Raw genomic sequence first — 13,144 nt, 5'->3', positions numbered from 1 at the left:
AAAACAGTACTTAGAAAGAGATCATTTTAATTTAGATACATATATTACAAAAGAAAACAGTCTTCCATAAATTATCTAAGACTCTATACCAATAAGCTAGAATAAATCATTTAATCAAACTTTCAAAAGTGTAATTAAAATGCAATAAAGATAAGGGCATAGATCAATTACATAGAAAACATAGGTAAAATCAATAAAGCCAAATAAGGGTTCATGGCAATAGTTAATAAATTTGATTACAACAGTAACACTGATCAAGAAAAAAAATGTAAAATTTTATTAATATCACTTAAAAGGGGTCATTAAAAGACTGGTGGATGTTATGAATACTTTTATACCAATACTTTGACAATTTTGATGAAATAGAAAAATTCCTTGAAATATAAACTTTACCAAAACTGGCTTAAAAATGGACAGTCTGATTTATCCAACATCTAATAAAGAAACTGATTTGGTTATGAATAGTCCCACACATGCAAAAAAAATACTTCACAAACAGGTCAAATTTAAAAATTAAAGATGATTACTTAATGAAAATTATTATTCCTTGGAAAAGAGGAAACACTTTTCCAAGCCCATTACATCAAGATGTATATGAGACAACATATAGATCAGAATCCAGTCATTCAAGTCAACTCTGCCAGGACTAGACAGCCCCTTAATCATCTTGCCTGTTGACAGAAGACGCATGAGGCAGTCCATTCACGATCAGTTGAGGCCAACTCGGGTTAACGTAAGTGCATAGACAACCTGAATATTCATGAGAAACGGTAAGCAGTTTTTAGCTGTTACATTGTGTGATGGTTTGTATTATAACAAGAGCTAACATAAATATAATAAAAGATGTGCAAGAGCTCTACCCTGAAACCTAAAAAGCACCTTGTTGGCGGAAAGGAGCAGGGGTGATAACCACTGATAAGCTGCACCTTTATTGGTTATAAAATTCTTTTTACTTGGTCCTTTTGTGAGAAAGAAAAAGTTTGGAGCTGAAGGACTTTTGCCTCCATCTGTTAGCATTTCTGGGTTTCTAGTTTCTATAGCATCCAATCTGGTATACATAAGGGGGTGAAAAAGAGAACACAGCCTGGTTACATTCTCCAATTTTCTAGCCAGTCTTCCTAATTCTCTACACCTTTCAGAGTATTCTTATGTTTGTAATTTATATAATACCCAAGATTTTAGCTATACCTAGTGGATATCATCAAGTTGGCCAAGTTGACACCAGAATCTAACAATCACAGTCCACCCTTTGTCAACATGGCAGCTATGCATATCACCTTGAAATACACTTACATTCCAAATAAAACATAATAACAGACATATATTTTGCCTAAAAGTACTGAACTATCCTGTATACACCAGAAATGCACTACATCTCTCCAGAATAAGGTGCAAGTCCTTAGGTAACATTCACTTTTAAACGTCATATCCTATGACTTAAATACTATAACATGAGCAATACAAATTAATCCATATGATAAGGGAAAACAAGATACTTGCTATGTACAAATGCAAACACACTCATAACAAAACAGGGAGGAACTATTCATAGAATCACTATCCTCATTTCTGTAGTTGCCCATGTGGTTGTAGTTCATAATATCACTACTTTCTTCTATTACCCACTCCATGTTCCCTTTACCTTCAGCAAGCACTTCAGCTGACCATGGTTCTTTGCCAGGACATGTCACAGAGGCTCCTCTTGTTCTGATCCCCACTCAAACTAGCAGCTTTTCTGGTTACTTGGTAAATGGGCCAGGGTAGCACATCCAAATGAGGAATATGTTATCTCCAAAGTACAAAGAGGCCAACTAGGTGTTGTGTCTCTTTTTGGTCATAGGGAGGGCCAGATGCAACAACTTATCCTTCACCTTAGAAGAGATAGCTCAATCTTCTCCATACAACTGGACACCTAGAAATTTCACAAGATGGATGGAAGGCCCCTGTATTTTTGTTGGATTTATCTCCTATCCACTGCCAGACAAATGCCATACCAATAAGTCTACAATAGTTGCTGCTTCTTGCTCATTAGGTCAATCAACATGACATCATCAATATAATGGACCAATGTCATGTATTGTGGGAGGGAGAAATGATCAAGGTCCCTGTGGACAAGATTATGACATAGGCCTGGAGAGTTGATATACTCCTGAAGCAGGACAGTGAAGGTATACTGCTGGCCTGGCCAGCTGAATGCAAATTATTCTGGTGGTCCTTGGTGACAGCTTTTGAGAAAAAAGCATTTGCCAGATCAATAGCTGTATACCAGGTACCAGGTGATGTCCTGATTTGCTCAAACAATGATACCACATCTGGAAGAGCAGCTGCAGTTGAATTCATGGCCTGGTTAAGTTTATGATAATCCACTGACATCCTCTAAGACCCATCTGTTTTCTGCACTAGCCAAATAGAAGAGCTAAATGGGGATGTGGTGGGAATCACCACCTCTGCATCCTTCAAGTACTTAAGAGAGGCATTAATATCTGCAGTCCCTCCAGGAATATGTTGCTTCTGATTCACTGTTTTGCTAGGTAGTGGCAGTTCTAGTGGCTTCCACTTGGCCTTTACTACCATAATAGCCCTCAGTCCATGAGTCAGAGAACCAATGTGGGGATTCTGCCAGTTGCTGTGTATGTCAGTTCCAAATATGCATTCTAAAGCTGGGGGAACGACCACAGATTGTGTCCGGGACCCACTGAACCTACTGTGAGACAGACCTCAGCTAAAACCCCATCAATTACCTGACTTCCATAAGCTCCTACTTTAACTGGTGGACTAGAGTGATGTTTTGGGTCTCCTGGAATTAGTGTCACTTCTGAGCCAGTATCTAAGAATCCCTGAAGTATCTGATCATTTCTTTTTCCCCAATGCAGTCACCTGGTAATAGGCTGTAGATCTCCTTGGTGAAGGTTGGGAATAAGATTAGCATTGTAAAAGGGTCTTTCCCTAATTGTACCCAGCCCTCCCCTCATTCAGGTGTCTCTATAGGTCTGTAAACTGTCTCAAGTCTAGGAATTGATTGAGAGGTCATGACTGTCTGTTTTTGTAATTCAAGTTAGACTTCTGTTTACTTGACCTAGAAGTCTTCTGCTTATATGGCTTAAACAATAATTTAGTAGACTGCCCATCTGTTTTCCTTCTTGGTACCTCATGATCTACTAGCCAACACCACAAGTCTTTGTGATAAGATTATGTTGACTGCTGCTTTGAATCTTCTGTCCATTATGGTGGCTGCACCCACCTTGTCTATGATGATTAACTGTAACCACATGACTTCTTTGAACTTGAATACAGTCATGTCCATTCTGTTGAAGGACTCCAGCTCCATGAGAGCAGTTTCCACAGTAATATCTGACCTACAGAGAAGGGCAAATACAGAGCTCTTCAAAGATGATGGAGCTAGTCTCATGAATTTATTTCTCTAAGTTCTGGTGAAAAATGTGTCCTCTTGGTATTCCTGGGGTGAGTTTGTCTTCCTTCCACCATTATACCACACATTTAATATCCATTTCCACACATATTCCCCAGATTTCTGTGTATATTGGAAAAATCATGCAGTTCTTTCAGAGTATAGTATACCTCCTCATGGGTCACACTTTGTACCTTACCTTTTGGGGCCCATTGGGACTTCAGTCTAGTTATAGGACTGTCTCCCTAGGGGAAGTGGTTACAGGGTTAGCAGGTACTGAAGAGTTAATCTCATTAGGTGGAGTTTGGATTACAGACTCTTCTGGGCAGACTGGAGACCAGGAATTTGTTTCTTCAAGGCAAGCTGTGGGTCAGAAAGCTCTTTCCTCAGGGAAGCCCATTACAGCTATCTAGCAAAGGTTCAGCAGATTCCAGGGATTTCCGTCTCCTCCTCACCATCATTGTCAAGCCATATATCACCATCCCACATTTCAGGATCTCATACTTTTTTCAAAGTCCTTATTTTAACAGCAGACAACCTGCAATATTGCAATTTTAGTTTACATTGTAAATCTGCTACTTTTACAATGAGGCTGTGGGTTTGGTTTTCAGAGTTCTCAAGTCTGTGACCACAGGAAATAAGATTTTCTTTCACGGCACACATGGAAGCTTTTACATCATTCATAACGTGCATAAGTTGCAAATTTGAAGCCTTCAGCTCATCCCTTTCCCTCATTGCTGTATCCAGTGTAACTAACAACAACAACCAATATCATTATACTTCTTAATTCCACAAAACTCTGCAAAGGTGTCAAAAACACTGTCACCCAGAGTCTTACCTTGTATAAGTGTACAATTAGCAGATCTAGTGGTGATATTTTGCGTATCTCTCTTTCCAACTCACACCATGAACTGTCAGTGCCATCTTGATTACTGGAAATAGTCACTACTGCCTTTGAGTCTGATCAACAGAAAACAAATTGTAAAAACCCATTTCTCAAGAACCACTCCTTGTTCCAAGCTATATTAGTCAGAATTCTCTACAGAAACAGAACCAACAAGAGAAATCTGTAAACATGAGATTTATAAAGGTGTCTCACACAATTGTGGGAATGGAAGAGTCCAAAATCTTTAGGTCAGACTGTGAAGCTGGCAGCACTGATGAAGGGTCTGGATGAACTCCACAGGAGAGGCTCATTGGCTGAAGGAGCAAGGAAAAAAGTCTCACTTCTTCCTTAAAATTCTTCATCTCATTGAATTATCTTATTAGTGGAAGACATGCCTTAGTTGATTGTAGATGTAATCAGCTACAGATGCAATAAATTGACTGATGATTTATTACACCATTCTTCTGGTTTATAAACAAGCCATGAAATATCCTTGCCAGTGCTTCTCTGACTGGACAACCGGTCGTCATCACTTCACCAAATTGACACCAGAACCTAACCATCAGAGTCATGAAATTCATTCTACTCTCTCTACATTAAAATATACCAAACTCCTTATCAGCACCTCCACTGCTACCTCTCTAGTAAAATCCAGCATTATTTCTAGCCTGGATTATTGCAATCACTTTTGAAAAAGTTTTTCCTACTTTCGTCATTATACCCCAACACTCTAAGATCAGTGGAATAACCATTGTAGAGCATGCGTTTAAAACCTAAGGCATGTTATATTACTCCTCGAGTCAAATTTCTGCAACATCTCTCCATTTAACTCAAAAGACAATTTAAATGTCTCACAGTGGTTATAATCATGTCCTAAATTCATTTCCTAACACTTCCACCTCCTTTGGCCCACATTGGACACCCACAATAGCCATCTTTGTGTTCCTGAACATGGTGTATTCTTTGGCCTTAGAACATTTACACTGTCCTTTCATTTACCTGGGACATATAAGTCTTTCATTTTCTTGAGGTCTTTGCTCAGATGACACAATCTCATTGAAGCCTACCCTGACTCCTTACACAATATTTTAACCAACAATGTTCAGCCCCTCATGAACACTGTGATGCACTTCACCTTCAGCTATTATTTTTTCTGTTCCTATAGCACATACTGTCTAATTTGTTTTTTATATTTATTGTTAATTTTTTATCCTTCCACCATCTAAGCTCCCTGGAGGCAGGCTTTTTTATATAGTTTGATAATTTAGTATATCCAAAGCTCCTAGAATAGTATCTGATACACAATGGACTCAATATTTATTAAATAAATGAAAGCTTGAATGAATGCGTTTCTTGACGGTTGATTTCAAAGAGAAACAAGGGAGAATAGACCAGCTCTGTACGACCATTACTTTCTTGAAATCATTGTCTCAGTGATTTAAAAGAATCATAACAATCTGAACAAGATATTGTAAATAGTCCTATATCTTATCAGACCTGAAATAATCTTGGAGGCTGGAGGGTTTGATAAAAAAAATCTGAGCTATAACTATTAAAATCATCATATTAAGTTAATGGTTGTTATATTAATTTTATTACAAAACTATAGAAAAGAAATTTTAAGTAAAGTCACCAATGCTTCAATACTACTGAACAGTGGTAAAGCAAGGATTCAAACTTCTATTCCTAGTTCTGTTATGTGTGCATGCACACACACACATACTTATACTGAGCTCTTCCCTTTACCCTCTGTAACCTTGTAGATATTTCTCTCTACCACTCCTTCCATTTAAGACTCATTTCGAGAACCTCATTGTTAACTGTCTGCTTTTTATCCACTCTTAAACCATTGTTATTATAATTTCACTTCATTTTGCCTTATCATTGCTAAACCAAAGGAATGCATTTTTTTCATTTTTTTTTCTTATTTTTTCTACCATGGATCTCTCCTTGCATATTCTATGGCTTCCAAGGTCCTCTTCTTTGGCCTTCTTCTCACACTGTATGCTCCTGCACTATCTTATTTCTAACCAGAGTTTCAGCCACTGTCAATATGCTCACTCTCCTATTTGTATCTCCAATCACATATGGTACTTGAACTCACAACCATGTATTTGAATGACTTCTGGATCACTCCAAATTATTTCCAGAATGAAGTAATTAATTAATTATTCACCTGCATTTGAGACATTATTTTCTGGATATGTAATATAAATGTCCACTCAATATCACAAACTGAACATATAACTGATCTGCCCACCTCTGTACCGGCCTTTATGTGTTTCTTTCTCAAGAAAGGACACTAGTGTCTATTAATTCAAACCAGAAAATTCTCTATCTCTCCTTGACTCTGATAGCTAGTTGTCAGCAATTTCTGAATCTTCTAAATCTCTGAGTCTGTCATTTTTCTCTATCTCACCGCCAGCATCCTAGTTAGCCAGATTTTTCTCTTTATTGAATTATCACAACATCATCAATCTGGTTTGTTCTGCCCCCTTATTTGCCCCACCCAGTCCTCTCTCTGCACTCTACACAGGATTATATTTCTAACCTAGGGGAAGAACACTTCCATTCTTCCCTTCAGTGTGTGTCACTACTTTCACTCTGGAAATGGAAAGACAGTGGTAGTCTTTCAGTTTTTCCAGATGGTAAATGAGCCAGATGAGAGCCCTCACTCCCCAGCAGGGCATGATTTGAGTGCAGCCTAGTGCCACATGGCAGCCTTGGGATAAGGTTAATCCTTCCCATTTCAGACAATAATGATTGGCTGCCTTCTTCAGTCCAAATAGCTCCTAAGTCACAAAGAATGTTTGTTTTTTTTTCTTTTCTGAAGGGCTCTTCCAATTACCACAAAATGATCTAGAATTTAAAGCCTGGGAAACAGACAAGGTGTCTTAACCAATCAATGCTACTTTGTAAGTTCTCTGGCCCAGACCTGAGAGTCCACCCCATTTGAAGACGATTCTATGATCTATTAACTTCCCAATTTCTCTGTGGGCCTTTCTCATATATTTGTCACTCTTTCCTGTCCAGCGTGCCTATTCTTTCCTCCTTTTAGCATAATGGAATCTTGGCCACCAAGCCCCTTCTCACACCACCTTATATGTCTCTGTGACTTTTGCTTTCACCCACTTTATGTTAACTCAGTATTTGATAGATTTGAAAATGGTAAATTTTTCTTTTATTTGTCTGCTGGCTCTGTGGAAGTGCATGATGTATTCTCATTCCAGAGGTGGTGGAGAAAATGGCCTCCTTTCTGAGCTACAGCTAGTTTTCTCTATAAGAACCTAAACCTAAACAAAGACATCAAAGACAGCCCAAGCTTTGTGTTAATGTTCTTATTATCCTAAGGGTGTTTTCACCTTTTCTGAGACTTGGTTTCTTTCAAAGTCTTCCCTTAACACTGACATGATAGTTAACTTTCCCCAATCAATTATCCTTAAGCCTCAGGATTTTTAGGCAGACAAAAGAAGTTCTAGGAAGTGGGATGATTGGGGAGTGTGATGACCAGATGTCTCCCATAAAGTAAATCTTATCTCATCACTCTCCTGATTAAAACCATTCAGAAGTTTCCTATTGCCATTAGAATAAAGGCCAAACCTATTACCATAATGCACAAGATCTTCCATTGAATTCCTTTTGTTAGTGTTTCCAGACTCAACACTCACCACACTCAACCCCTTCTACCACACACACACACACACACATACGACATACATGCACACATGCACATACAGACACACCTTGAAGCTTTAGTAACCATGATTTTCTCAGTTCTTTAAATGCAACATATTTTCTCGTGAATGCCTCTCACTCTCCTTCTGTCTTGAATGCACTGTGAGCACACAGCTCTTTGGGTCTTCAGTTATTTTTTTCTTCTGTTCCTAATATCCAATTCCTCAGTGATTTAACATTTACTTAGTCTTTAAGTTTAAATTCTATTGACATTTCTTTTGGAAAAACCTTTACTTATCTCTTAAATTTGGCTAAATGTTCCTAATTTTGTTTCCATAATCCACTGTACTTCCACTATTATTAAATATATTATTAAATATATATTATGTCTAATGTCTATCTTCCCCCTAATAGCAAAAGACGTAAGTTGCTTCTGTTTTGTTCACTATGTACTTTATACTAAACATATTTTAGGTGGCCTCACCACTCAAGAAACAGTCCCCCTATCTAGTGTTTGCTGCAAATACTTTTAAGATAGACCACAGAACATAAATTAGTAACATATAATCCATTATATAATAGTTGTGACATCAGCTTTAGCCTTTGGTTCTCAAGAACCAACCACCGTTCTCTGGTCCAATGATCTACCTTAGATGATGAAATTAGGTAAATTGCCAGCCCTGAAATAGTTAGGCATAAGACATCCTGTACAGCCCATTCCTTCTAAGAAACATTCGGTGGGGGGCAAATAAGTGTCATACACATGTCTCTGAACTGGACTATTTCCATGTATAAAGAACGTGGAGTCTTTAGTATTTGATTCTCATTCAGTTGAAAAATGAGTATCTACTGGAAAGTTATTAATTTACTCAACACATATGCATTTAGAATTTAATATAAGCCAGGTATTGCAATAAGAGCTGAGGGATCAACAGTGAGAAAAGAAGATGCCACTCTTGCCTTTATGGAGCTTGCAGCCTAGTAGGAAGTAGAAATTGGTTTCACAGAACAAGACGCTTGTACCTCTTTCCTGAATATGTATCTTTCTGAACTGACCTTGGTCAAGTGGATAGGCTTTCTTATCATGCTACCCATTATTTGCAAATGAAGATGTTCCAGCATTGCTATGTATTGTGCATAAAAAAGGAAGCAAAGATAAGTATCAACCTGGACTAGACACTCAATAGCTTAAGTATTGACTTTTGTTTACAGAAGGTCCTAGGAAAACATGAAGCATTGAGTTAGAATAATGTAATTCTGTGTTATAAAGTCCCTTTTTACCCTATCATCAACACAATTATTATCCATTCCCTTCTCTGTTCCATCAGCATGGTCTCATCAACTATTAATTCCTACTTTAGTTACTAGGAACTGAACCAACTCTATACATATGTAACTGAATATTTTTCTCATTTTCTTCTCATACATCCAATTTCATTCTTTGGAGTCTTAAAGTTTTGATTTCACTTTCAAAATAGGTGACACAAGCTTACAGATAGTCTAGTCCTCAGAGTACAAATAGAAGGATGGGAGGGAAAACAAATGGGGAATAACAGATAAATACCTCAACATATAATGAGGCACATGTCCTTTTTTATTCAGTATTGAAATATAAATAAATTTACTACTTATTTAAGGTCCCCCATCTTACCCAAAAAGTTAGGAACTAGAATTCCATTCCTTCTTTGTTCTTCTAGAATGATAATTCCTGCTTGCATCACAACAGTTACCAGTGGAATCCCATAATTCCTACAAGTCCATTGTGTGTATCATCTTCTTTCCAAGTCAAAATTTTCATTATTGTGATCCTTTCACTTTCTTCCTTTAATTATTCAGTATCAGAGGCAAATGGCTATTTTAATTCCTAAGTTCCCTCATCATGGAAAAACACAACTATACATGACAGAGAGAACTGAGTATCATCCAGATTCTGGGCATTGAGCCGAATCCAGTATCTAGTTGAATTTTGGATTGTATCCCTTAGGCAAGGAGAGTATTCAGTGTATGAAAAAAAAAGTGTATGGATATGTGAAAAACCAGGGACTAATATGATAGAAAAACACCAGATCTTCCGAGTTCAACTGGGCACGTAGCCTGCCTACATTTTGCTTTCACAGTCATACTTAGCTGAGGTCATGTGATGGAATTCCAACTAATGGAATGGAGACAGGAATGAAGAAGTACTTTACTACCATGCCTGATTCTTGAAAATCTCCAACATAATCTCCAAAGATCTTTTACTTTCTTTGAAAGATGGCATGTATACTGGGAACCAAGAGGAGAGGAGAATCACAAAAGTCTCGGGGCCTGGGTTTTTTAATAATTGTGTGATGTAAAGCCTCTCAATCTCCCTCTTTAACATTTACTGGACTTTACATGATCAAGCATAATATGAGATGATAAGATATATGACGCAATAACTAAGCCCTGTAATGTGGGGAATTTCTTTTTGGTGACAGCAGTTATTAATTTATCTGAGTAACCCAAAAGAGTTAAATCTCTAAGTACAAGCAATCATGTGAAGGTCTGGAACCTGTTCGTTCCAACAGAGAGAACAACACATACAAAGACCAAAGGCTGGGAGCATGTTTATAAGTAAGGGAATGAAAGCAGTATAGCTAATTTCTAATGAATAAGGAAGAGAGTTGTGGGAAATCAGTTTGAAAAGAAGGATGGAAAGCAGATCATAGAGAATTACGTAGGCCAAAAGACTATATTTCACTCTCATTGTGATGGAACATCATTGGAGGATTTTAGGCAGTGACAATACATAATTTTATTGTGAAACATATGTTTCTAAAAGTCAAAACTTTTGGATAATGAACATTACTTTTGGATAATGAACTATAGGGTTCAAGAGAGAAAACAGGGAGACCAGTTAGGGAGACCAGTTAGGAGATAATGGCCATCTTTCAGGCAAGAGATGTTAGTGACTTGGACAGATGATTGTAGAGGAACAGGGAGAAATAAATATATTCCACTGAGACATTCAAATACTATGGATTAATCATTTGTGTAATAATTTTATATAATGTAGCATTATAATTATATTAACAAAATTTTGGGGTCCTATATTATGTCATATGTACATTTTGGTATGCCTTTACTAAAGCTAAAGAAAATATGAAAAGCTGCTGGTTTACAAGTGGCCACCAGGTGGCCCTGATATATTCCACTTCATAGACCTAAAGACAGAAGAAAATTAATGCAGTTCAACAGTACCTATCGATCTCCCTGAAGATCATAAGAAGTCTTTGCTTTTATTTACTGGAAATGAAACAACATATTCAACATCATGTAAATAAAATAGTCTCAGAACCTAAGAGGTCCTGCTATAAGGTCCCACAACATTTAAATAGAATTTTTCAGATGAAAGTGTTTCTATTTAAGACCAAGAACAGTAATGTGTGTATATGTGCAAAGCTTGCAATCTTACATGGGGGCTCCAGCTGAAAAATTATATAGACATTATTGCCCTCTTCTTCTTGACAGAGAATAGCTCCTAGATGCTAATATTTGGGAACTTTATAGATAGTGAAGGGTTTGGTAGGCAGGAAAAACTAGAACCACAGCTTTCTGCAGACTCTCTACAGATGTCCTGAACATCTTTGGTAAGATGTGTGTTCAGATCTTTTGTGAATTTATTAATTTAAATTATTTGCTTTACCTTTGCTGTTTTTTAGTGGTTCTTAGTGTAGTGTGGATAGAAGTCCCTTATTTGGTATGTGTTATACAAATCTGTATTCCAAAGCTATGACTTGCTTTTCATTCTCTTAAAAGTGATTTTTTTGGAGTAAAATATTTCAGTTTAACAAAGTACAATTTATGAGTTTTTCCTTTCATAGATTGTATTTATCTTGCTGATCTATGAGCTCATCAACAAACTCAAAATCAGAATTTTTCCTGTGTTTTCATCTAAAAGTTTCATAATTTTTCATTTTATATTTGGCAGTGAGTCCTTATGAGTTAATTTTTGTGTAAGGTATAAAATCTATTCTTTTTTTATTTGCATATGAACAACCAGCTTTCCAATACTATTTGTTGAAAAGATTATTCTTTAAGTGAATTTTAGTAGTTAGTGTATATGATAAAGGTTTATGCATTCAATTCATACAGGGAAATTTACAGCATTGAATGCATACATCAAAAAAGAAGAAAGATCTAAAAAAAATAAACTAAGCTTTCACCCTAGGAAACTTGAAAAAGAGCAAATTAAACTTGAATCAAGCAAAAGGAAGAAAATATTTAAAAACTAGAGTAGAGATAAATAAAATTCAGAATAAGAAAAAAATGTAATTCAAAAATATCAATTAAATTGATAAGCCTTGTATAAGCAGAGGACATTTGGATGCATTCAGGCAGTGGACGCCACAGAGTGCAACACTTATCATTATGTTATGAATGTAGAGATGTATTTACAAGCTAAGGAGCACTGAGAATTATCAACACACCAGCACCAGGATGTTATAGACTCTGAAAGAAAGCATGACCTGGCACTACCTTGATGTTGAACCTCTAGCCTCCAAAACCATGATTTGCATATATGTTACTACAATAAATTTTGAAAATTAAATAATATAAACTTAGTTAAATTAAATACATTTAAAAACTGTAAGACAACAAATCCCTGTTGCTTAAACTAACGTGTGGTATTTATCATAGCTGCCCTAGAAAACTGAAACAGGTCAGTTTGATAAAATTGATTGATAATGCTATGTTCAACTCATGTATATCCCTTCTGATTATGCCTGCTTAATCTGCTAATTACTAAAGGAAGAGTGTTGAAATCTCCGGTTATGATTGCATATTTTTATATTTCTTCTTTCTGTTTTATCAATTTTGCCTTATGTATTTTGATGCTCTGTTGTTTTGGATATGCACATTAAGGATTGCTATGACTTCTTAGAGAATTGGCCACTTAATCATTATTTATGTTTCTCTTTATTCCCTGATAATCATCCAGCTTTCTGATGACATTAACCATCTGTTCTCACATGTGGTCTAATTTTCCTATTAAAGACATTAACACATTATAGTTATTTTGAAATCCTTGCCTGTTGATTCCAGCATCTATATCATATCTGAGACTGATTCTGATGAATGCTTTGGCTTTTCATATTGTGTTTTTTCTCATCTTTTACATGCTTTATAATCTTTGTTCAAAATCAGATGCA

General features: G+C 36.5%; 1 long non-coding RNA gene across 1 annotated transcript; it reads right to left on the bottom strand.

Moving 5' to 3' along the window:
* Positions 1–310: 310 nt before the first annotated feature.
* On the bottom strand, positions 311–10,080 carry LOC143651624 (uncharacterized). The gene is made up of 4 exons (XR_013160077.1): positions 9,622–10,080; positions 4,248–4,369; positions 3,242–3,356; positions 311–750 (listed from the first exon to the last, which is right to left on the bottom strand). It is a non-coding gene; the product is annotated as an uncharacterized LOC143651624 (long non-coding RNA).
* Between the last annotated feature and the right edge of the window lie 3,064 nt (positions 10,081–13,144).

This window comes from Tamandua tetradactyla, chromosome 12 (genome assembly GCF_023851605.1).
Source record: "Tamandua tetradactyla isolate mTamTet1 chromosome 12, mTamTet1.pri, whole genome shotgun sequence".
NCBI lineage: Eukaryota > Metazoa > Chordata > Mammalia > Pilosa > Myrmecophagidae > Tamandua > Tamandua tetradactyla.
This window is presented reverse-complemented; position numbering and strand designations above follow the sequence as displayed.